Source organism: Condylostylus longicornis, unplaced genomic scaffold (assembly GCF_029603195.1).
Source record: "Condylostylus longicornis isolate FDR11 unplaced genomic scaffold, ASM2960319v2 ptg000119l, whole genome shotgun sequence".
NCBI classification, from domain to species: domain Eukaryota; kingdom Metazoa; phylum Arthropoda; class Insecta; order Diptera; family Dolichopodidae; genus Condylostylus; species Condylostylus longicornis.
Window position 1 is genome coordinate 333,493 of NW_026578087.1, and position 23,452 is coordinate 356,944.

At 24.2% G+C, this 23,452-nt stretch overlaps 1 protein-coding gene and 1 long non-coding RNA gene across 5 annotated transcripts in view; one reads left to right on the forward strand and one right to left on the reverse strand.

Moving 5' to 3' along the window:
* LOC129614732 (ral guanine nucleotide dissociation stimulator) overlaps positions 1-23,452 on the reverse strand; it is a 69,137-nt gene that overhangs the window by 36,271 nt on the left and 9,414 nt on the right. For 2 of the 4 annotated variants that reach the window (XM_055529573.1, XM_055529572.1), the window contains exon 1: positions 11,481-11,586. The exons of the other annotated variants lie outside the window; for them this stretch is intronic. The gene's annotated coding sequence lies outside the window, so the exon portion shown is untranslated. Of the gene's footprint in view, positions 1-11,480; positions 11,587-23,452 lie in introns of those variants that run through there. 4 annotated transcript variants of the gene reach the window in all.
* On the forward strand, positions 18,407-19,359 carry LOC129614737 (uncharacterized). The gene is made up of 3 exons (XR_008697398.1): positions 18,407-18,540; positions 18,590-19,089; positions 19,158-19,359. It is a non-coding gene; the product is annotated as an uncharacterized LOC129614737 (long non-coding RNA).

Here is a 23,452-nt window from a genome sequence, read left to right on the forward strand (position 1 = left end):
GAAGTGGTGGTTCGTTGTGTGGAAATTTTCCTGTATTTAAAAAGTCTTAACGTCATTCGTTATTGCAACCTGGAACTGGTCCCAGCAACCACCAGTGAGAAGTCGTTACGTTGTTGGCTGAGCTTCTCATAAAACGTAGAGATGCAACGCCGGAAGTCAAACGAATGCCTATAAAGCAGTCAAACGAACCGCTAACACAAAAACATTAAGAAGAGTTCGAATAATTTCGGAACATTTTGGATAAATATCAAAGAGAAGTTCCGATCAATATTTTGGCATTCGAATACACTGGCTTCCTCTTATTGCATGTTTCACGACTTTAATAATTTCACGATAGTTACACGGCGAAATGATTTTAAAATATAGAAATTGTAATAGTTAATTACTCTTGTTATATAACATGTAGCACATTTTACAATCCCATATATTATATGAGTACGTCTAATTATGTATTTGCTAATAAATAACTCATAAGCAAAATTATTATTTTGCATTCATATAGCGTCATATTTAAATTGAAAAAAAAATATTTTCATTGTCTCCGCACGTTGGAGACTTATTTAAATTGTTTTATTACTAATCCATATTTAATTTGATATTTAAAAAACAAAATTATTTAAAAAAAAAAATCCACATTGTTTGTGTGTGTAAATACTGCTTAGATGATACACAATACTATACGAGTATGACCTATAATAAATATATATAGCGTATAGTATAACGCTTTATATAATTAATGTATTATTTTTCATTATTATATTAATAATAATTTTCTACTCACGCCTGATTCCACTTTCATGATTCACCGAACAAATTAATGAATGAATTAGAAATACAAATTTTTATTGTTCATACATACAGACACACTTTCATATTATATTATTATTATATTAGATCTTAAAGAATAATAAAAAATATCTCAACTTTCTTCATAATTTAAATTTGTATGAAATAATACAATTTTTTAGAATTTCTCAAAAAAAAAAAACAAACTTGTATAATTAAAATTGGTTTTCGCTAATTTCATTCACAGGTATCCACATAATATAACGACAAACACAATAGAAACTTAAGAGAATAGATTTCTGAAATATTTTATGCTTATTGTGATGCTAATTCATAGAAACGCAAATGTGTTTGAGTATAAGTAATTTATTTTAAATTATTTTAAATTTTTTTGTTTTGCAGCATGTACGGAATGAAAAATTTTCCAATTATCAACTTTTATTTACTTATATGGATCAACACTTTTCAATAAATGAAAAATAAATATTGTATAATAGGTGATTTTTTGAATATCATTTGAAAAGAAGAACACTGAAAAATCATGTCAATGTAGGTTATCACTACATTTTGTATTCTTCGTTCAATTCCGGCCGGAACATTCTCAAATTTTCAGTGAATAGCTGATAGTGCAAAGAAAGTATTCTAGAGTGGTGAAATAGATTAGGTCAAATATGTGCGAATAATCTTTAAAAATGGAACTTAATTGCTCAACGAACGCTATCTTAATTAGTATTTCTGAAGTATAGTTGAAAAAGTTGTTAATTATTTGGAAATGTTGTTCAGCTATCGATCCCTTGACAACGAAGTATCAAATAAGTTTATATATACAACTGAGTAGCAATGACATTATGCGCGTCAAAAAGAGAAATAGAAAATAATAGTAGAACAGCTGAATTAAATAACAGTAGAATCACCCATTATAAATTACAAAACAAACATTAAAGATTTAATAAGGTGAATTTTTTTTTAATTTTTCATAAAATTTAAACAGTTAAATGTTTATTTTTTAAAAATATATGTATGTATTTTAATTCCCAAAATAATATTACATATAAGCATTGTATTAAAAGCATTTCATTAAAAATTTGTTACAATTTTCTTTGACGTATTGATGAATAATATTTAAAGACTTAAAAATATGCAAATATTTCGTTGATTTGATGCTGATTCATTTAAAAAAAGTTGATGTTATGGAAAAAATTATCTACGTGCAAATATTTTCATATATATCAACATGTGTGAGTGAGAACGTATATAAATTATGAAAGAGAACAAAAATGAGTTACTCAATTTTATCCTTTAAAATAATTTTCATAAGAAATTAATTTAAAAAGTTGAGATAAATAATAGTTAACACATTTATTTCATTAACTTTTCAGGTATTTATTTTATAACTTTTATGCGATAATGAGCGTACGTTTTATACTTAAGGATTTTTCATGCTATTTGTTGTTATTAAATTTTAATACGTAGCGGTATTTGAATACGTACGGTTGCTGGTGGGTGTATAAGTAACTTAATTACATTTTTAATTATTATTTACGTTGGAGTCTGTCCGCATTGGAGTTATATCGATCAATCTATAAAGTACAGAACATGGCTAAATATGGTTTTCATCGACTTGAGAAAGAGTTGCGACACAATCAAGCACGATACAGTATGAAAAGCATTATGGAAACAGCACAAAAAAATTCGCCTGATCCAAGTGCAGTACGTAGAAGCCGAGCTTTCTCCAGTAGTAGATATGAGACAAATTACCGGCCAGGTTGCCCACATTTTCTGCTACTCTTCACAATCGTGCTGAACGACTTATTACAAATCCTCTACTCACACAAAAGAGGCATAATTTGGAGTCTCTCTTAATAACCGTAAGATATAGATTATACAACATAGATATCGTAGATTCAACAACATCTGTCTCTCTCCCATAAGATTATAAATATGCAGAGTAAATTAAAATAATGCGAAAAACTTGCTAGACATATATGGGTCTTCAAACAAATATCAACAAAACCAAGATGATGAGAATAAACCACAGTTGCGCAGCGAGTTTAGAACTCAATGACCAGCATAAAAAGATTGCTAGCCGTTCTGTTATTGGGATAGTATAATTACATTTGATGAAAAGAAAATCTGCAAGATTGGTTGGTGAATCTGCCAAATAGGTTGATAGCGTAAAATCGGTACGGCAGCGAGCCTGTCTTATATAAAAAACAACTTGCCAGAAGTTGCAAGTTTTCATCAATAAATGCCTCAGAATAATACAACGATAACTATTAGTAATGAGAGTAACGCTGGGAAATAACAGGCGAGAAGCATATCGAGAAGCAAATCCGAAGGAGAAAGTCGAAGTGGAATGGACATATCCATTGAATGGAAATTCTTGCAGTAAATCCGTAAGCTTTCGCTTTGTTCTTAAAAGTCTGTATTTCATATATGTAATATATAAATCAAGTATTTATACCTCCGATCCACGTCAAAAACTGCATATTCTTATAAAAATTTATAAACTAAAATTCAGTTTTGAAAAACTATTAAGACTAACAAACACACAAAACAGTACATAACTTTGTCTTTGATGGAAAAATTAATTTATAATGGCATTTATACTGATAAATTAGTAAAAGTAAGTCCCTATTATACATACATATTTTTTTTATTATTACCGATTATTAAATTGTTTTCAATTACAAGAAGAAATGTTCAATATTAAAATATTTGTATCATGTAAGTATGTGTTCAGTATTTGTTATCGATTTTCATTTTTTTTCAATATATGTACTAATTTTTTATGCTTCATTTTTAAATTGAAAATATTTTCAATTCATTTTGAATAATTAAATATACAAATATATATGTATGTACATACGTATAAAAAAACAGAAATGGAAAATTTCAATTATACTTTCACTGATGAACGGAACGGTAACCGCATCATATAATGGTTTTCTATATAATATAACAAGTTTGTAAATATGTTATGTAGGTTTGCATTAATGTGAGCCTACAATTATATTGATTTTTCAGATAGTATTTGCATATACCTATATAAGTACATTTGCACAACTATAAATCATATTTTCTTGATCAATTCCATATGTTCTTCTTAAAATAATAATAAAAAAATTAATAGTTATAAAATTGTAAATTGAGAAAAATATTATAAAAATTTCCCATAACATTTTCTAAAAATTTATTAGTAATTGAATTGTAATTTGAAATTGTCTTGAAATTTTCTTTGTTGTTAATATGAAAACAGCAAATAAAAATGTTCCAGTCGATTTTAACCACCTAAATTATAGCCTACTCCTTTACAACCTGATTATCTCAAGACTAGTATCATATAACATAATCTATTGGAGTTGTATGGCAGAAGTCCGAACCCTTTGTTCGAATTGTTCTAATTAAAATAGAAGCCGTCCTTAACAATTTGACGATGTTTGTTTTACTACTATCTCAGTTCACTAAGGTGCAGGATAATATCTCAACGCACCTTCCTCTTGAGTGTAGAGCCTTAGTCCATAAAAGAAGAGGGTTTCTGATTCGCTCTGTTTTGGCAAGGGAGAAACTGTGGTAATTAACCCTCACAAGGTGCTTGGAGTTATTGGAAACATAGGTCTCGGGGAGTTACTTTAAGTTAAACACCCTAGTGTTGTTTATTATTGTTTTTTTTAAAGAACAACTGTTCTAATTTTTATTGTACATGTTTTGTTGACAGATTTTGAATAATTTATCATTTCTTACATACATATACATGTACATAATATTTTAAAAGGAAAATTTTAATATAACTTTCTTCAAAAATTGAAAGTGTAATATTGCAGTGGTATTATGACGCTATGTGACGTTCTTTATCCAATTTTCAAATTTAACAAATTGTTCAATTCTGATTGCGCTAAATTTTAATTCTAGAAAATTTTTCTGAATTTATAAAATTATCAAAAATTTTACTAAATTTTTAGTTTTACAAAATTTGAAATTTCAGAATTTAGTCTTACAAACTTCTAACACTGATCAATTTTGTTATTACAATTAATAATAATTAATAAAGTTAGCAAAACTTGAGCTATTATAGCAGTTATAGTGTTTTATTACATGGTTAAGTTAATTAAATTTAAATTGTTTAAATTTTGGTGAAGTATCAGCTCAATATTTTTTTAATTCTGAAACTGACTGCATTGAAATTAAAAACTTGAATTATTTTTGTATTCCTTTGGACATTATGTACAATTTAAAATGCAATAAAATACGACGAATATTTCTTATACATTGTACTTTACATTACAATGCAACAATTTTAAACGCCCTATTTAAAATATCATTTCATATTACTCATCAAAACCCTACCCTGTTTTTATTTTTATACTTTTTATTACAAACTAATGCATATAGCACTCCAACCGCTCAATATGGGTATGTTTTTTGATTAATTGGTCAAAAAAAAAAACTAAATAAAGTGCATTATATAAAATGGGGGATAAAATTTCTATGAAAAATTTGTTATAATAATCGCATATGAAACAATAACTGTCTAGTTCTAGTATATTCCGTTGTTCTAAAAATAAATTTTATAAACTTTTATATTAGTGTTAGTTTTCAATATTTCTGTTCTTAATATCGATTTCTTCTTAAATTTCATGAAGATAAATTCCTTTTGCATTCGTAAAAAAAGGTGGTACAAATAAACGTCCTGTATTTACATGCATACATTGAAGCTATGTATCTATATGAGAATATTTTTAATGACAGTGCTTCCGTCACACAGAAAGATCAAAAGCTTAATAGTTAAAAGGTGTTTTAGGGGAGATGAAAGCGAGAATTACGATTTTGTTAACGTGAGGTTTTACCATTGTGATTTTTGATCGGAACTTTGACTATACTTAGTATCTAAGGTGAGGTAGGCAAAATATTAGGCTTCTGGTCTTCGGTAAGGTTATTGCGTTTTGCTCTGATTTTAAGACCGTGTAAGACATGCATCATATGTTGTGTTGTGTAAGAACTCACATGTAACGGAAGAAGGGTGATTTCTCCTGGGAATTTCATTTTAGAAGTTTTAAGAAGTTTTAAACGAATTCCTTGGGAGATCTGTTGAAAGTTCTAAACTGTGTAGTTAAATGTATTGTGTTGCAAATGCTATTATTGTAAGTTAATAAATTTTATATAAATAATTTAAAAAAGTTCTTTTAAAGTACACTTAAAATAAACGCTTTAAATTTTTGTTGACAAATTTTGTAACAAGCCCCTTATTTAGAAAAGCATCATTACAAAAATTTAACAAACCAACATTATAATATTAATTTTATTTTACGTATTTACCTATTGAAATATTTTTAAATTACTCACCCACAATTTAAAATCTAATTTTAGTTTATAGTGAAATTCAACTAGATTATTGTAATAACGTAAATACGTATAAAAGATTATTTGCATATCGTACGGGTATATTAACATTTCTTGTACATATATGACAATATGTTATGGTTTACTATTTCAGTTTTATGTGTTTCCCTCATTCAGTACTGTTTGAACAAAACAATATCTACGTATTACTCATTAATGTAGATAAAAAGTTGACAAAGAATATTTTTTTTAGCTTTGTGTATACAATAGTCTATAAGTAGTACATAGAAAATTCAAATCAAACACTTATTCAGCACGAGTATATTAGTAAAAGGATCTGGGTATATTAATATTTTTCCTGCCTTTGTTTATAGAAATGCGTTCTCTTAAGTATATAAAATTAAATGATTTGCGCTGGCATTGAGTCATTGCCATATAAGTAATATCAAAACAAACAAAACCAAAAAAAAATGGGTGATTCCTTTTCAAAATTTATACAACCTAATATAATTTATCAATTTAAAAACAAAAACATATTTGGTATTTTATCCCTCATTTCAGGAAGAGTCATTTATGTATATTCACTCGCATGCTTTAATTTAAATTTTACATGCTTAATTACATATATACTATTTCTCGTCAAGTGATTCATAATAAACAGTGAGGTCTTTGTTCTGATTTCGATTTTGCAAAATTCTTTTTTAGAAAAAGAGGAAATTTTTTAAAATTTTCACAAATATTTATAAGGTAAGAGGAAAAGCAAAAATGGCCTTTTCATTAAATCACACATTCTTTATTGAAAATATGCTCTAAACGGTTTGTATTTCTTTTTATTTTTAGCTGATTTCCAAGAAAATTAAAAGAAAATGTGCCTATAAGTTTCATTTCGCGTATTCGCCCATCAGTCCGTCTGCAGGCTTGAAAACAAAGCTAAAATTAGATAAAAATCAGTTTCACTAGAAGAAAACTATTATCGAACTCCACCAATCACTCATCACCTCCAAAATTTTTGTCTCTTAAAGTGCTAAATTGTTTTTTTTTTCCCCTACAATGTTTATTGCCTTCCACTTTTTGTTTTTACTGCACAGAAATCACAAACGTTTTTTAAATTTGGAAGAGCAGACAGTAATGCATCTATTATGTTTGGTTATAATCCTAAAAGTAGGCAATAATTATAATGTACATATTTTGATATTATCGTGATTGGAAAACCTGAGATGGAATTGTTATAATACTGCTGTATTAATGCAGGTATCTATGAGAATTACATAAGCCCAAGAGTTACTTTTAAAAGCGATATTTTCATTGTGTCAAGAGAAATATGCTACTTTACAAAGCATTAGCTTGATCCCAATTTACTACATAAATGCTTATTTTCCGCAAATTATTTGTTTAATCACATTTCACAAAAAAGATTTCAATAGATGAAACTTTATAACATTGTTGTTGTTAAATTTATTTTTCTTTGTTTTGTTGTTGTTGCCTCAAATTAGAATTTTATTTTAGCTGTTTTTTTTCAGGCATGTTATACACAACCTTGACCACTTTTTTTTTTATTTTTTATTTAGCAAAATTATAATTTACTACAAACATACTATGAAATATCAAACGAGAAGATAAAAATGATATTCATAAGCACTCTCGTTAGATACGATTCATTCAATACAAATCGTTTATGCGGTTGTACATACGAGAATAATCCATTTTCACCTTTATATTTGGTGCTACTCTGTTACGAGTAGCTTTTGTGTATAGTAAAATAAGTTTTCTCGACCTCAATGTACAATGTTATATTATTGTTGATAGTTTTTGAAATTTGAAATCGTAAAATGAGAATTTTATTTATTTTTTATTTTTTGCTATAAATGTTCTTTTAAGAAATAATTTTTCAAAAAAAATCATTGTTAATATAATTAAAATGAAAAATATAGAGAAGAGGGGACATTTTCTCGTAAATTAGATTAATTATTACGAAAAGAAAAACAAAAAAGGTTTTCAATCTGGGTAGATTTTTTTCGTCCAAAAAAAAATCATAAAAATTTTAATAATTAAGAAAAAGAATATAGATAAATAATTGACGCAGTCGATGGGTTTTCATAAAAAATTTACACCAATTTGCTGGATTTTATTTTAATGGGACTTGTTACAAAGTTTTCCATTCAATTTTTTCTTTTATTTATTTAAGAGACAACGAATTTTGAATTGTTAAACTTTAATTCCTACGGGTTGAGATAAACATTCAATGGATTGAAATTTATAAAAATAATCTTTAAAAGTGTAGATTAAGAGTATATCGTACAAAAATTATAACAACTATTACGAATTTCTTTACTGACCCACTCTAAGTAAAATATCGCCTGCATAAGCTCAGAAAATTGGACTATCCCTGGAGACAGTGACGAAAACGCCATACACTTCCTTTGCGATTGCCCGGTATTGGTTGCCCGACGTCGCAATTGTTTGGGAGGAGTTTCCTAAACGTTCGGAAACTGCTACCCAAATATGCTTTCACGATATCTCCAATAAAAAGAACACCAAAAACATGCATCTGACTGCATTGTAACACAAGAAACCGGATTGGCAGAGGTTAACTCCAGTGGATTTTATTCCTTCAGAAGTTTGACTAAGTTTAACAGACTTAGAGGCGGTTTATACGGGCAGTTTATACAACAATCACATTATTGTATTTAAAAATACGGAGATAAGTAATTTGAAATTTCGAGATATAGACCAGCTAAAAATCTATACGCCAGATGTAAACCTATAGTTAAAGGGTTAATAATATTGTTTAATGAACCGAGAAAATAAAATTTAAATTGTTGTTGACTCTATTAATTATCCAAATAATCAATAACAATTCGGCGGTAAGCAATAATAAAAATTTTGTGTTAAATACAATGAAATTTGTTATTTAAATTTTAATAAAAAATTTAAATTAGCAAAGTTTAAAATTTTTAAATATAAATTGCTTATTAATACAAAGAATATTTTTTGTATAAATTCTAAAAACATCTTTATAATTAAAATACGCGTATAAAAATGAAGAGAATGAATGCGCGTAAGAATGAATTGGTTTTTGTTTAAACTCATATTGTGAAGGTATTAATTTTTTGGGAAAATAATAAGTAAGTATTGAGTTTTTATGAATAATTTTAGTAAATTGTTTACAATTTACACATTTTTTTCATTTTACATAGCTATTTTAGAGGGAAATTCGAAAAATTATTCATCAATGAATAAATATTTAAACTCGCTATATTTAAGTATGTTTAAAAAGATATAAATTATAAAAATTAGAGAAATGAAAATATTTTTAGGGATTTTGTAAGACAGGTGTGTATAATAAAAAATTTTCATTATGTTTTTCTTTTTTTTTTCAACTTATTGTTGTATAAATTTCATTTTTATTTGTTTATTTTAATTAAAAATCTCAATTTTTATTTTATACAAACAGAAAAAATATTGTTGAATTGAGGTAAAAAAAAATTATTTTATGGTTAGTTTTCTTTAACTTGTTTAAAAATGTTTTTAGAATGGAAAATTCTGTAAAGGATTTGTCGTTTTTCCATTGTTGAATAAAATTCTTTATATTTACATATATTGTTTATAATTTTGGAGGTCTCAACATTTCCATAATAAGTATGCATGTTTTTTGCTTTATATATGTATGTTCAAAACTCGTATTTTGTGGGTATACTTTTGTATAATAATTATATTAATACTACCTACTAAAGACGAGAAAAGATGGAGTTAGACGCATCAATTCTGAAATACCCATACGAATGTTATAACAATTAACAACATGATTTTAAAAGCTCCTATATTAGATTTCTGGTTATTCTTTTCTATTATTAAACTCCATTCTAAAATTTGCATGGATTTGGAACTTGGATTGAAGCAAAATTGTTTTTGAAGTTGGGTAGCCGCTATTGTAAAAACATATTCAACCTCAACCAAATTTTTTTGAAATAATGGCCTATTATAATGTGTTGCGTGTGGTACTAATTTAATTTTCACAACTTCCAAAAATTGGTTAGGAATTTTGCAGTTATCTGTAGACAAACAGATGGGCCGGCATTGTCAAATCAACTCAGAATATTTTATACGTCCAAGCATTATGAACGGAGTGGTAATTTTATAATATTGTTCGCACGGCTATAATAGTCTATGTCTAATCTTTATATCAAAGTAAAAACAGCATTTTCTATTCATTCATTAAATTTTGTTTGAAAGTTTATCACTATGTTCAAAACACAAATACAACTAGAAAAAATTTTATACTTGTATCTTTAACATCAATTTTATACACCTTGCGTATACTTAAATTTTTACAATTAATAAAAGCAATAGAATTATAAAACCTTTAATGTACATAAAATGAAAAAAATTTAATAACTTTAATTCACTTCATGTTATGGTAAGAGGTTCTATCTATAAGTAAATTTATTTAAACAAATTTTACAGTAAATTAGTAATAGTAATTCCCCAAAATATGAAAAAATAAAAACAAATGTAAATGACTTTCCACTACAATTAATTAAAATTTTGAAATTTAATAGCATTTTGTGAATCATGGCTATTTTTTAAAGAAACAAATAAAATTTATGGGGGCACATTACATAAAAATGTAATGGTTTTTCCTGAACGAATACCCGAAAAATTTTATTTGTACTTGTATTTTGATATTATGGTACAAACCCTGACATTCAAATCCCAGTTATATTGTATTATTACATAATTTAGGTTTAAGGATTGCTATTAATTAATTGTACAATGTTTAATACAATTGTACTTGCTACTGGAACTTGGATATCAGGCAATCTTGTTATCTTTATCAAAAACAACATTATTTATAATACAAGAGCATTTTATATCTCTACATCTTTTTAAAACATTTTCTATCATTTTAGGTTTTTAGGCGGAAGTATAACAGATGTAAATGGAAATAAACGACTAGATGAATATTCAAAAAATCTTATCTGATATGAATTGTAATTTCAGTTAACAAAAGCTAATCTCCTGTCAAATTCTTCTAGTTCCACCTATAATATTAACATTACTAATTATGGAGAGAAAAGCTCTTTAAATAATGCGCTGTTGTTCAACCTTGCTTCTTCGACTTAAAATGTATATAAAATGGGTGCACGATGGTGCGATGAGTATGCCAATAACTGAATTTAATATACTCTCATATTATTTAAAACTTTATTCTAAATTTTATTATAATAATAAGGAATATCAAAAAATTCTATAATATTTAGTATGTATTTTGGGATTGAAATAATTGCTTATTATTAATAATTTTAATATGTATAACAAAAATTAAATTAATTTTATATAAAAAATTTATTTACCTTTTAAATAATAGTAAACTGCACAAAACAATAATCTTTGTCGTTTATTATATAAAATGTGAGTAAGTATGTCACTTAAATATGATTATTATCGCACTGTTACTACTATTATTATGTCATATAAATAATAATGGTTTTACATTCATAAAAGTATTTTTTAATGAGTATTTAATTTTTTTCGAAAAGAATTAATCAAACAAATTTTTTTTTGTATTGTTTCTTCTTTCGTACAATTAATTTTAATTTAAGTATGTATGTATGTGTTATAAGAAAAAAACCTAGAAACAAAAACAAAAAATTATTATTAAATTTTTTTAGATTGTAATCATTTAAAATTAATGAATTTTATATTGTAACATTGTATATATACATGTAAGTATGTATATGTAACCATTTAAGGTGAAAAAATCAATTTGAAAAAAAAGCACAATTGCGTTCTTAAATTTAAAAAAAAGACAATTTTTGTTTTTAATAAGGTAAAATTTGTAGAGTTTGTATTTTTTCCTTATAATTAACTTATTTAATTTGTTATAATTTATAATATAAATTAAATGAGGTAATTTTATTTTTTATGTTTGGATTGTTGCCAACATGTAAAATTTATTATTGCTTTTTGTTTTTTATTCTTGTTAAATTTAAATTGTAAGTGAACATTATTTTATTGCTATTATTATTTTTATTATATATTTATATTTTTAAATTAAATATTTTAAACCATTCATGAAAAACAGAACTTTTAATTAGATTTATAAATTTTAGATCATTAAATATAATAGTTTCAATTATTTGTTTTATAACCATACATGAAATTATTTATGTATTTCATGTATAACTATAGGTAGTTTTTTATATATCTAAATACAGGTGTCTTCTTATTTTAAATCACAATTTTTAATATTGTGTACATTTAGTATTGCTATTGGAGAATAAATTTATTGTATGATAAAACTTCATACCCTGATATAGAAATTGCTGTAATACTGTTCTTTAATCGGAAATGTCATTTGCAAAAGCAGTCAACAATAACTGCGCATTAATCCCTAATTTTAAACATAATAGTATGCAACCAGTTATTACAATCGTGTTAGACTGTACAATACGAGTATAATGTACAGTCGACCGCATTTTAAATTAGGATTGTTTTTCAATGAACTTTGCAAATGATATTTTCAATTTTTTGGTCTATATTGCTAAACAATTCAAATTATAATTTGTAAGGTTCGCACAAAAAAATATGTAATATCGTACATAATGTCGTATGCAATATCGTATAATATCGTAAATTAAAAAAAAATTGTTTTTCAAATAACGATGACAATACTAACAAAACAACTGATGAGTGACGATATTCAAATTAATATTTAAAGGGTGTGCTAGTAATTTAAACACATAAATCTAAATTGATTTCAATTACTACGAGTATACAAAAAAATTTGAAAACAGGAGAAAAAAATTTAACTTACAAAAATAATGATTCTAAAAATAAAAAAAAAACACTGATTTTTGTTTTTTAATATAAAATAAAATATAGTAAATAAAAAAGTTATCGACCACAGCAATTTCTATTTTTATTTTTGTATTAAAGTTTTTCGTTTTTTATTTCAATTTCATATAGACGTATTTCAATATAATATAATAAATATAAAAATAGCGATTTTGTTTATAATATACATACACACATACATACATATATAAGTATATATACCATCGACATATCAATTTATCAACAAAATCTATTTTATTTTTATGGATGACTTATTTATATACTCGTATAATGGATTTTTTACATATCCACTTGATACCTTCCATATAAGTATATTATTACATTTGTATAAAATATTGTGCGTTTCATATATTATTTTATTTATAAATAAAAAAAATATGATATACAAGTGCAAGTATCACAAAATAAATTGCAAGTATGTTAAGAATTTCAAGCTTAAAAAACAGTATCGAAAATATTTTGGAAGAACTCAAAATTTATTTTTATTTCTATATATATTTTCAATAAATTTTAATAATTTCTGGAGCTATTTATGGCTCCAATAAAAAAAAATTAAAAGAAGAAAAATGTAAGCAACTTCTGAGTGGGTCTGTGGTTTAACAAAATATAAACATATATATATGTAGATTAAAAACCGAAAATTATCTGTGAAAGTACTTAAGACCAAAAATATTCTTCCACTTATTATACAAAATTAAATTTTATTAGAATTGTAATTTTCATTAAGAGTAATTTTGTAAATATGAATTTGTATGTGTATATATAATGCATACACATACTTAGTATGCCATATAAATATCACACCCTTAGCACAATAACAAAATAAATTTCAATATTAAATTTTTGATTTATAAGCATACCATTATTGCAATATTTCAGAAATTACTACAATGTATTTCCTGATGATTTCTTGTTAACACTCTCAAAATTTACTACAATAAATAATTAAATAAGAATTAATTATATAAATTTTAAATTATAATAATTTGATTTAAATCAAATTTTAAATTTTAAACTATAACTTTAATAAAAATTATTAAATCGTTTGTTTATTTCAACAATGATATAACTCAAAATTTTCACATTTAAGAAAAGCAAATTTTAATTAAAGTTTTGGGATTAATATAAATTTGTTCGCTATGTATAGCATTTTTTTATAATGTATTGTTAGCGACAATATTTAAGCTTTGTTTCTATATAAATTAAAAAATCGCATTTTTTGAGTTTTGTCACTGTTGCTGTAAGTGGGAGATTAACGTATTTACTTATATGATTTCCAAAATATTGCAGTATTGTGGCTAATGTGCAATTATATTAAAATTTCCTTTAATTTTAAGTACCTAGACATATAAATCGTAACATACTTATATGGTTTAAAATAAGAGCCAAACTACCCTGTATTCAGAAAATTTAACATTAATATTTTCCAAATAAATTTCAAATGCATATAATAATAAAAATAATTTTATTAATAATTAAAATAATAATTTCTAATTCTTAAATTACACTTTTTTATTTATATTTAAAAGTACCGTTAAATTACATAGTACAACATACACTTAAACATTCAAAATTTTTTTTTATTTTTAAATTTTTACTTAATAAAATGTCATAAATCTTTTATTATTATTGTTATGGCAATAATTTAATTAAAATTGTCAAGATCACATTAATTCCATTAAATTAAGAAATTTCATTATGATAAGCTTCTTTATCTAACATTTCTTATATTCTTGAAACCAAAAATTTTTTACACAAATATTTTTTTGTTTCCCCTTAATATAATCATTATAAATTTGTTATAATAATGAGAAAAACAAAAAAAAATTAATATTTTCTATAAATATTTGTGTAAGCAAACGAATGCTCTTAAATAATTTAGAATTTATGATCTCTATACAGAAATATGACAGAAATTATTTGATTCTGCTTTACTTATATAGATTCTATATTTGATACATGGTGTACACGTATAAATCATAGGCTATATTTAAAAATATTTATTTGTGATATTTTTTTATTTTCTTAATTGATATGATTTTGTTGTATTCTTTAATTTCTTATACTAAGTATACATAATATATGTACGTCTATATGTTATATGTGTTCTATAATCACTTTCCATATTATTTAGTATAACAGTTTATCTATGTATTTAAAAAACATTTTATTTATTTTTCTTACTTTTTCCTTTTCTTTTGTTTATTTTTATTTCATACAATTTTTTTTTTTTTGATAAAATGCCTAAATCATAAAGCATAAACGAAAAACACAATTTTATTACAAATCACCAAAATACAAAAAATATTGTAATTTTAACAAAAAAAAAAAAAACAATGTAAAATAAAAACGATAATGGAGGGAAACAATTAACTCTTAGAATTTTTTTCTTTTTTTGTAATATAAAATTAAATTAATTTTTATTTTCCGCTTTTTTAAAATAATATTTGATTTTTTTTTTACTTTCTTTTTCTTCTTCTTTTTTCTTTATAATATTTTGGCTCTACGAATCTACCGTTAAATTTAGCAAACGAAAAGAAAAACAAACCGAATTCTTTTATATAGAGAATATTTACGAAAATCCAATCTATGTTATAATTTAACGAAGATACGAATTAGTCAAGCACTTTCGATTAACTGAAATTGAGAAAGAATCAACACAAAATAAATGCTTTTGTAAAAAAGAAGGAATAAATAAATTTCATATATGTATGTGAGTATGTGTTTGTAATTTTTATAATGACAAAATTATACTACATGCCTGTAATTATACTATATATGAATATGAATTAAGAGTTAGATTTTTAGATTTTCTATGATGATTATGTAGTACTTATGATACCTTTGATGCATTTATGTTCATTATAATAATTTAAAATATTAGCCTGTCGTCATTGTTTTCATCATTCACATTTTTATAAAAATGAATGATAATCATCTTTGGTGTCACATCATTAAAATTTGAATTGTCGAAAATGGTTGCCATTATGTAAAGTAATTTTATATGAAAGTTCGGTGTCATTATAAAAACAAAATGAATGAAAGAGCTGCTTATTATTCACTAATTTTTTCTTTAGTGAAAGGTAATTTTTGTCTTTTACTCGTTTTTCCTTACATTCACTTTTCTGTGACAATAATGAGGCTATATACTATAAAAATGTGGCTATAATACTATAAAAATTTTATACTGAAATTTTATATAAATGTCTATATTATTAACATTTGGTTACCAAGCTCATAATATACGGATAATACAAAAGCTACCAATAATAAAGCAAAATTCAATAATAAATTTTATTTTTATACAAAACACCAATTTTGTGATACACATTTGATTTTCTTACAGCTACAAAAAAAATATTTTCATTAGCGACTACTCTTATTAATAGAACATTTTAGTACTAAATTTATATTACTCACTTTGTTATTATCGCTTCTCTCTTTACTACATTTCTCATGAATTTATTTAATTGTGTGCGTAAATGAAAATTTTAGAACTCATTCATTGATATATTTTCTACGTGCAGAAGAGTAATAATAACAATAGTGTGGATAAACTTTAATTTCATAATAACTTTTGTTGATTTTATAACAAGGCAAAAACTAAACAAGAAAAAGGATATAACAATTTAAAAAATTTTAATTTTGATAATTTGATTAACAATATTTTATGGTCAGACTTTTGTATATTGCATAAATTTGTATATATAAATTTGTTATCACAATTTATCTATACATACATAATTTTCTTTAATTTTTCAAATTATGTTACTTGCCTCAAACAGAATATACAATTTTTTTGCGATATTATAATGTATATAACAGTAAGTTATACATATACAAATTATATATACATATGTATATGCATGTAGGCTTCATAATCGCACATGTATTTATAGTATACATACACATATAACATATTATTCCATTCGACCCCATGAGTTTAATGAACTCATCATAAGCAACAAAATTTACGTTTTACGAGCCAATATCCTTTATTTTTATTTCGAGGAAATTTTAAATTTTGTAAAGAGATTCACAAGGACGCTTTTGTACTCCATAAATCCAATATAATTAAAATATATGTATGTATATACATATATATTTTAACTAAAATTAAACGCACGACAGTCTCATAAACCTACTTATTACCAAGAATTTTAAAATTCTAATAATTTTTTTTTATATGAGTACACGAAATTTGCTTTAAAATCAATAATTTTTTTTTTATTACAATTATTAATTTTAAGAAGAAAATTTTTGTTTATAATTCCCTATATTTTATTATTTATTATATCCGCTTTTAAATAAATATAAGGCATATCCTCAACCTCATCACTTAATTTATTTTATGCATACATATAAAAAACGTGTATGCATGTTTCGTTTTTTTAATATGCACACACCCGCAGCAATTTCTCCCCCATCATCAGGTGTAAAAAATTAAAGCATCAATAAACGATACTATGATAAATACTATTCCATTTCCATGCCCTATGGTATAAGAATAAGATACAATAACAAATGATATGGCGTATAAATAAACAAACGTCACAAAAAAAAACTCAATGAGAATAATATGTTTAATGAGAAATTTATATTGGAAAGCTAATCATATGATATAAGAATTTTCAAAATATTGAGTAAGATTCTCAAGGTTCTCATATTACATTTTCAAAGTTGTTCACTATTAAGTATAAAAAAAAATTACACACGTTGATTTTACAAACACATTCAAACATATTGTTTATTAATATTTAGTACTAAAAGAAATATATTAAGATTGTACCACAATTTTTATTCTGGTAACACTTAACAAGTATTGCGGAAAGTTTTTGTTGCTGAAAATAAGTTGCTATACTATTTTTGAAGAAACACTCTTTTTTATTTCTCTCAAATTCTCGAGTGATTTTTGTTTAGTTTAATTTTTTTGAGTTGAATTGTTATATACTTCACTCAAAAATTTGAGTTGAAATTTAACAAACGGGCACTTAGTATATAATCATAATTTGTACATAATATGAGAATTGAAGTAAATAAAATTTTGACTTACATTATTGTTGACAGAATTTAATTCATTAAAAATTAATGTCAGTGCAAAAAGTTTTTAATTTCTCATATTAAATTTGCTTCAGTTGAGATTTTAGTGCTTTGTTGATGAATTATAAAATTCGAAATTATCTAGTAATTTCTATATAATTATTTGCAATAAAAATAAGAAAACAATTAATTAACTTTCATATTAATTTTAATTTTTTAATTTTAACTCTTATAACAATTATTTTTAATTTTAATTCTTAATTTTTTTTTTATTATTTTGTAATAATTTTCACTTTAATATTGCTTTAAAAATAGCAAAATAATATCATACACGTTTTTATAGCGAAGGTATTATTTTGGTTAACCGCAAAGTTGGAAAATTTAATAAAAATAAAAGTATTAGAATTTTTCAAATTTTAAGCAATAAAGCGGAGGATCGTTCGCTTACTAAATGTAAACTAAATATTATTTTCAATACTTGAATTGAAACGGTAATAATATGGGAACCACATCACGGTAAGTTTTAATTTATTTTTTATTTTTACTTATTCTGTTTTTTTTTTAGGATTATGTCAAAAAAATATTATTTGAGTTCCATTTATACTATCTCGAACAAATGCACAATTACACTACTTCGAACAAATGCGTAGATGATCTCTGCAGTTATGTTATTTTTTTCCAGTAGATGGAAATAGTGATTCTAATTCACAATAAATGAATTTTGTGTTTTTGGAGTTATTTTGACAATTCAATTATCAATAAATATTGGACGCTATTGGAAATTTATTTTTTATTGATATATCAGAATGGTCAATTCGAAAAATTTGAACGGAATGGTGTACAAAATGGCAAATTTGTGATACTATTTTTGATCATATACATATATTGTATATCATTTAATGATGTAGTAATAAAATTGGAGTTATAAATGATCTCGATGGTTGATAATGCGGGTATTTAAATTCGGTTAATTTGGAAAATCATATACTAGTAACATTATTTACGCATATTTGATTATCAGAAACATATATACCATAAAAAATATTGTTTAAAGACCATGAATTGGTATGTATCATATAAATTTTAAATGTTCTACGCAATATAACATAAGCTTTAATATAATTATATTTTAGGAATTCTGAGGGAAGGCTAGTTGAGATTACAACGAACTCATAAAACTTTCAACAATTGCAGTACGTCTACCTGCGTTTTACAACTTCACTTAAATAAATTTATGAATTACATTTTATTTAATATTTATTCATGTTTTAAAGTAAAGTTTAACATTCATGTGAAATTATTAAAACAATATTAATTTGTTAAAATTTAAACACATGTTCGCACATTCATATTTTTAATATTAATCAACAGCTTTTAAAATTTTAGTAATTTTTCAAAAAAAATTCAAATTAAATTTTTAAACATTTAATTAAGCATTCTCTAAAGACGGAAATAAATTAGAAAAACAAAACAAATTTTTAAATGATCATTCGATTTAAATTTAAATTTAGCATGACCAATATTTTTGCATCAACCTCTTAATAGTACAAAAAAAGCAACTATAAAAATAAATTATAATTATCAGGTATTTAAACGTTAATTGAATACTACTTTTTTAATAAGTTATCGAGCAGTTCTGTGGTGTTAACGAAAAACTACCTAAGTCGAAAAATAATTCTACTATATTCATGATTTCATTTTGGTAATGGTGAATTTTTGCAATTCTATTTTGCAGAAATTCCTACAGAAAAACAGTTAAACTATTTAGAATCCGGATTAGCTAAAAAAATGAACTGGAGTCGACATAAACAGTTGTTCGTTCTAACCACAGATCTATTTTTACAGATTTAATTTCTTCAAATTAAATTTTTAATCATCTTTAAACTTAAAATTAGTATATAATTGTATGTATTTTCCTTGCTATTATGTTTTTGAAAAATATCTAATAAAAAATAACAAAACACGCAAAATTATAACATACATACAGATTTTTGCAACTTCCTCCTACAAGCTTTTATATGATTTGAAAATAGTTGTTGATGAATGTATTTTTATGAAATTTATTGAACTTGTTTAAAATATGCATGCAAACTAAACATATATAGCATAACAATATTATCATAACAGTAATATACAAAAATGATTAAACATCAATTATTTACGGCAACAAAAATATTGAAAATTAAATGTTTTTTTTTTTTTGAATTGCTATTATTACAAAAAAATTTTCATGTCCAAGTATAATGTGTACACATAACCGTATTGTATACTCTAGTATGTAATTCATATTGTAGTTAGTATTCAGTTAGTCAGGTGCATACGTCATATTATCATGTATTTAATTTAAGTATATTATGTTATGCACGTATATACATTAAAAAATGATTTGAAAATTTGCTGTTCTCAAATATAATATGAGTATAAAGGCTGATTTACATGATCATATAAAAATTATTATAATAAAATATTATACCAGCACGATCTCCTTTGTATAACGGTTAATATGAATATGAATTTTACAAGCATAATATATCAAAACAAAGTAATTTGCTATTTTAAAAGATCAATTTAAAATTTACGATGATAACCTTTAAGTGAAAGCGAATACGTAAAATTTAAAGTTAATGCCAAAATGAAAATCAGGGTGTTGACATTTTGGGAAATATTAAATATTATTTGTTTTTCTTTATTTAATTCAAAACTGAAAAATTGCAAAATCTTACAAAATATATTTTATATAAAAAAAATGAAAAATAAGTTAAAATTTAGATCCTAAATTTGAAGCTCTGTAAATTACATTTAATTTAGCCAAGAGAGTTTGTGATATCCAACTCTATAAAAGATTAAAGTAAACTATAGATATTCGACAAAACATATAGGAACGAAAATTGAAATCAACATGTCAGCAGAGAATTGTTTTCAAAGTCGTCTAAAGATAAAAACATATAAGGTGAAATTTTCCTAATTACATGTTCCACATGCCCTACCTATTTTTCCTCACTATCAAGAACTAAACCCAAGTAATTGAATATTTTTACCATCTCAAAACAAAAATCGTATTTTAATTCAGGATGCATATGTAATATAGAATATGGTACTCAACAATTTAGTGTAAATTATTCAGTGTACCCGCTCGAAAAATATAATGTGAAAATTCAAAACATTCGTGTGTAAATGACAGAAAGGGTATAAACCGTTGAACTGCTAGTACAATTGAACCGGATAATTGCAATCCGGTTGAACGCAAAAACCCTACTAACAGCAAAGTACATGTTAGTATAAAATATGAAAAAATAGAAATATACCGGTTTACTGTAAGAATATTTCTTGTTTTTTAATTTTGTAGTTATCCGAGTCCGACCTCTAGTACTAATTGAAGGGTTTACTTTGAAAATTTGGAAAAATATCTGTTATTTGAATAAGTCAAATGAACTTTCAATTTTTAACTTAAAATTTTTCAAAATCATATACTACCAATTAGTTGTTACTGCTGATTTAAAAAAACTAACTCGTTTTAATGAAAAATACTGATGAAGAAAACAAAACTTTCACTTACATAATTTTGATATATTTCTCAGTAAACTTAAATAAGCATTTATCTACATTATGGCAAACTTTATATATAGTGTTAAATTAGATTACATAGTTAAGCCCTACGTGAAAAACTATTAAAGAAGAGTGTAAATGGAAATTATGATGAATTTTTAATTTTTTAAAGAAATTTTGTTAAAATAGTTAATGATTTTATTAAGCACAAAATGGCATTAAATGACGCAATAAAATTTTCTTGTATACGTGAAACAATCAAAGAAAATTTTAAGGTGTAGGCTTAAATCAAATATTTAAAAAAAAATATATAAAAGGTAGGTATAGGTACCTATACACTTTATTGGTAGTGCAAATTAAGGTGAATTTTAAATGAATCGTCATAAAAAACCTTTAAATAAAATTTTTTCTTTGTTTCTTTTTCTTAATTTTTTTTTGAATACGAAAAGAAATATTTAAATATTTAATTTAAATGTCAACTTTATGACAGATGAAATATTTATTTTTTTTTTCCTTTCGCTTTCGCAACTACTAAGTATAATTACATAATTTATTTTTAATTTTTTAATAGTATATTTTATCATTATGTTAAATTGCAGAATATATAAAATAAAAAAATAAAATCATTTTTCGTAATTTACTTACATTTTTTATATAAAACAAGTGGAGAGAAGGTTATTATTAGATTTTACCATACTTTTGTATTGTACTAAATTTTTATTTTAAGGAAATTGCACTGCTTGAGTTGTCATTTCTAAATACGTCGTTCATTTTAATAACGTTATAATATTAAATTTTAATTTTATTTGTTTTAATATTGAAAACTTTCCATATTTGACGTTTCGTTTTTATTGAAATCATTGTAATTAAATTAAACGGATTAATTATGTGAAAGAAATTTAAGTAGTTTTAGTTTATTGGTATAAATTATTAAAAAAAAAATAAAAAAAAATGGAAAATTTAAAAGAATTTCAAAACATTATACATAGTAAAAGTGACAAATAATATTAAAAATTGCATACCGTTGGGGGTATTTTTCATTCATTTCGAATAATTTTGTGTGAAACCGACACAATCATGTTGTGATGATATTGTAGTATAGAGTGACATTTGGGAAATTTCATATATTGTATTGTGTGCTTGACTTATATTCTGTAATTGAATGGAGTCATAAAAGCTTCATCAATTTAAGAGCAAATTAGATAGAGTAAAATAGATAAAAATCTTGCATCAGAACTACATATAAACGAATCATTCAATGTTTCATAGCATCATCATATATGCTGTACAAATATGGAGAAACACCTAAAAAAATATTCAGTTTTGCTGCATATAGCTCAAAACTCAGCCTATGATTTGTAACTCCTGAATTTTTAAATCTTCCCATTAAATTACAATTTTAAAAGTTGATTAATTTTTTTTATAAACAATCAATTAAAATTAAATAATTATGCATTAAGATATATTTAATTTTCGCATACATATTTTATATATATATATGTAGATATATATTATTTTTACAAAATTTTATATATTTACGTAATATATCATAATACCTTATATGACGCAGTGTAAATATGAACAAACAGTACATAAATATAAAAGGGAATGTTACTGTCATGTATTACTCTCCATCTCTTTCCCTATGTATACACGCATCATCGAAAAGTCACGATACTATATTTTTCATAATTAATCATATATTTATGCTGTTTATGCTAATGAAACTTTTACTAATTTCTAAATTAAAACTATTCATCTATCATACATAATGTATATGAGAAATTAATATGAGATGTAAACGTATATAGGATGAAATGAAGTATAAAAATATATGATGTAACCGGATGTCATACACCTTAAGGTTATAGGCTAATATGCT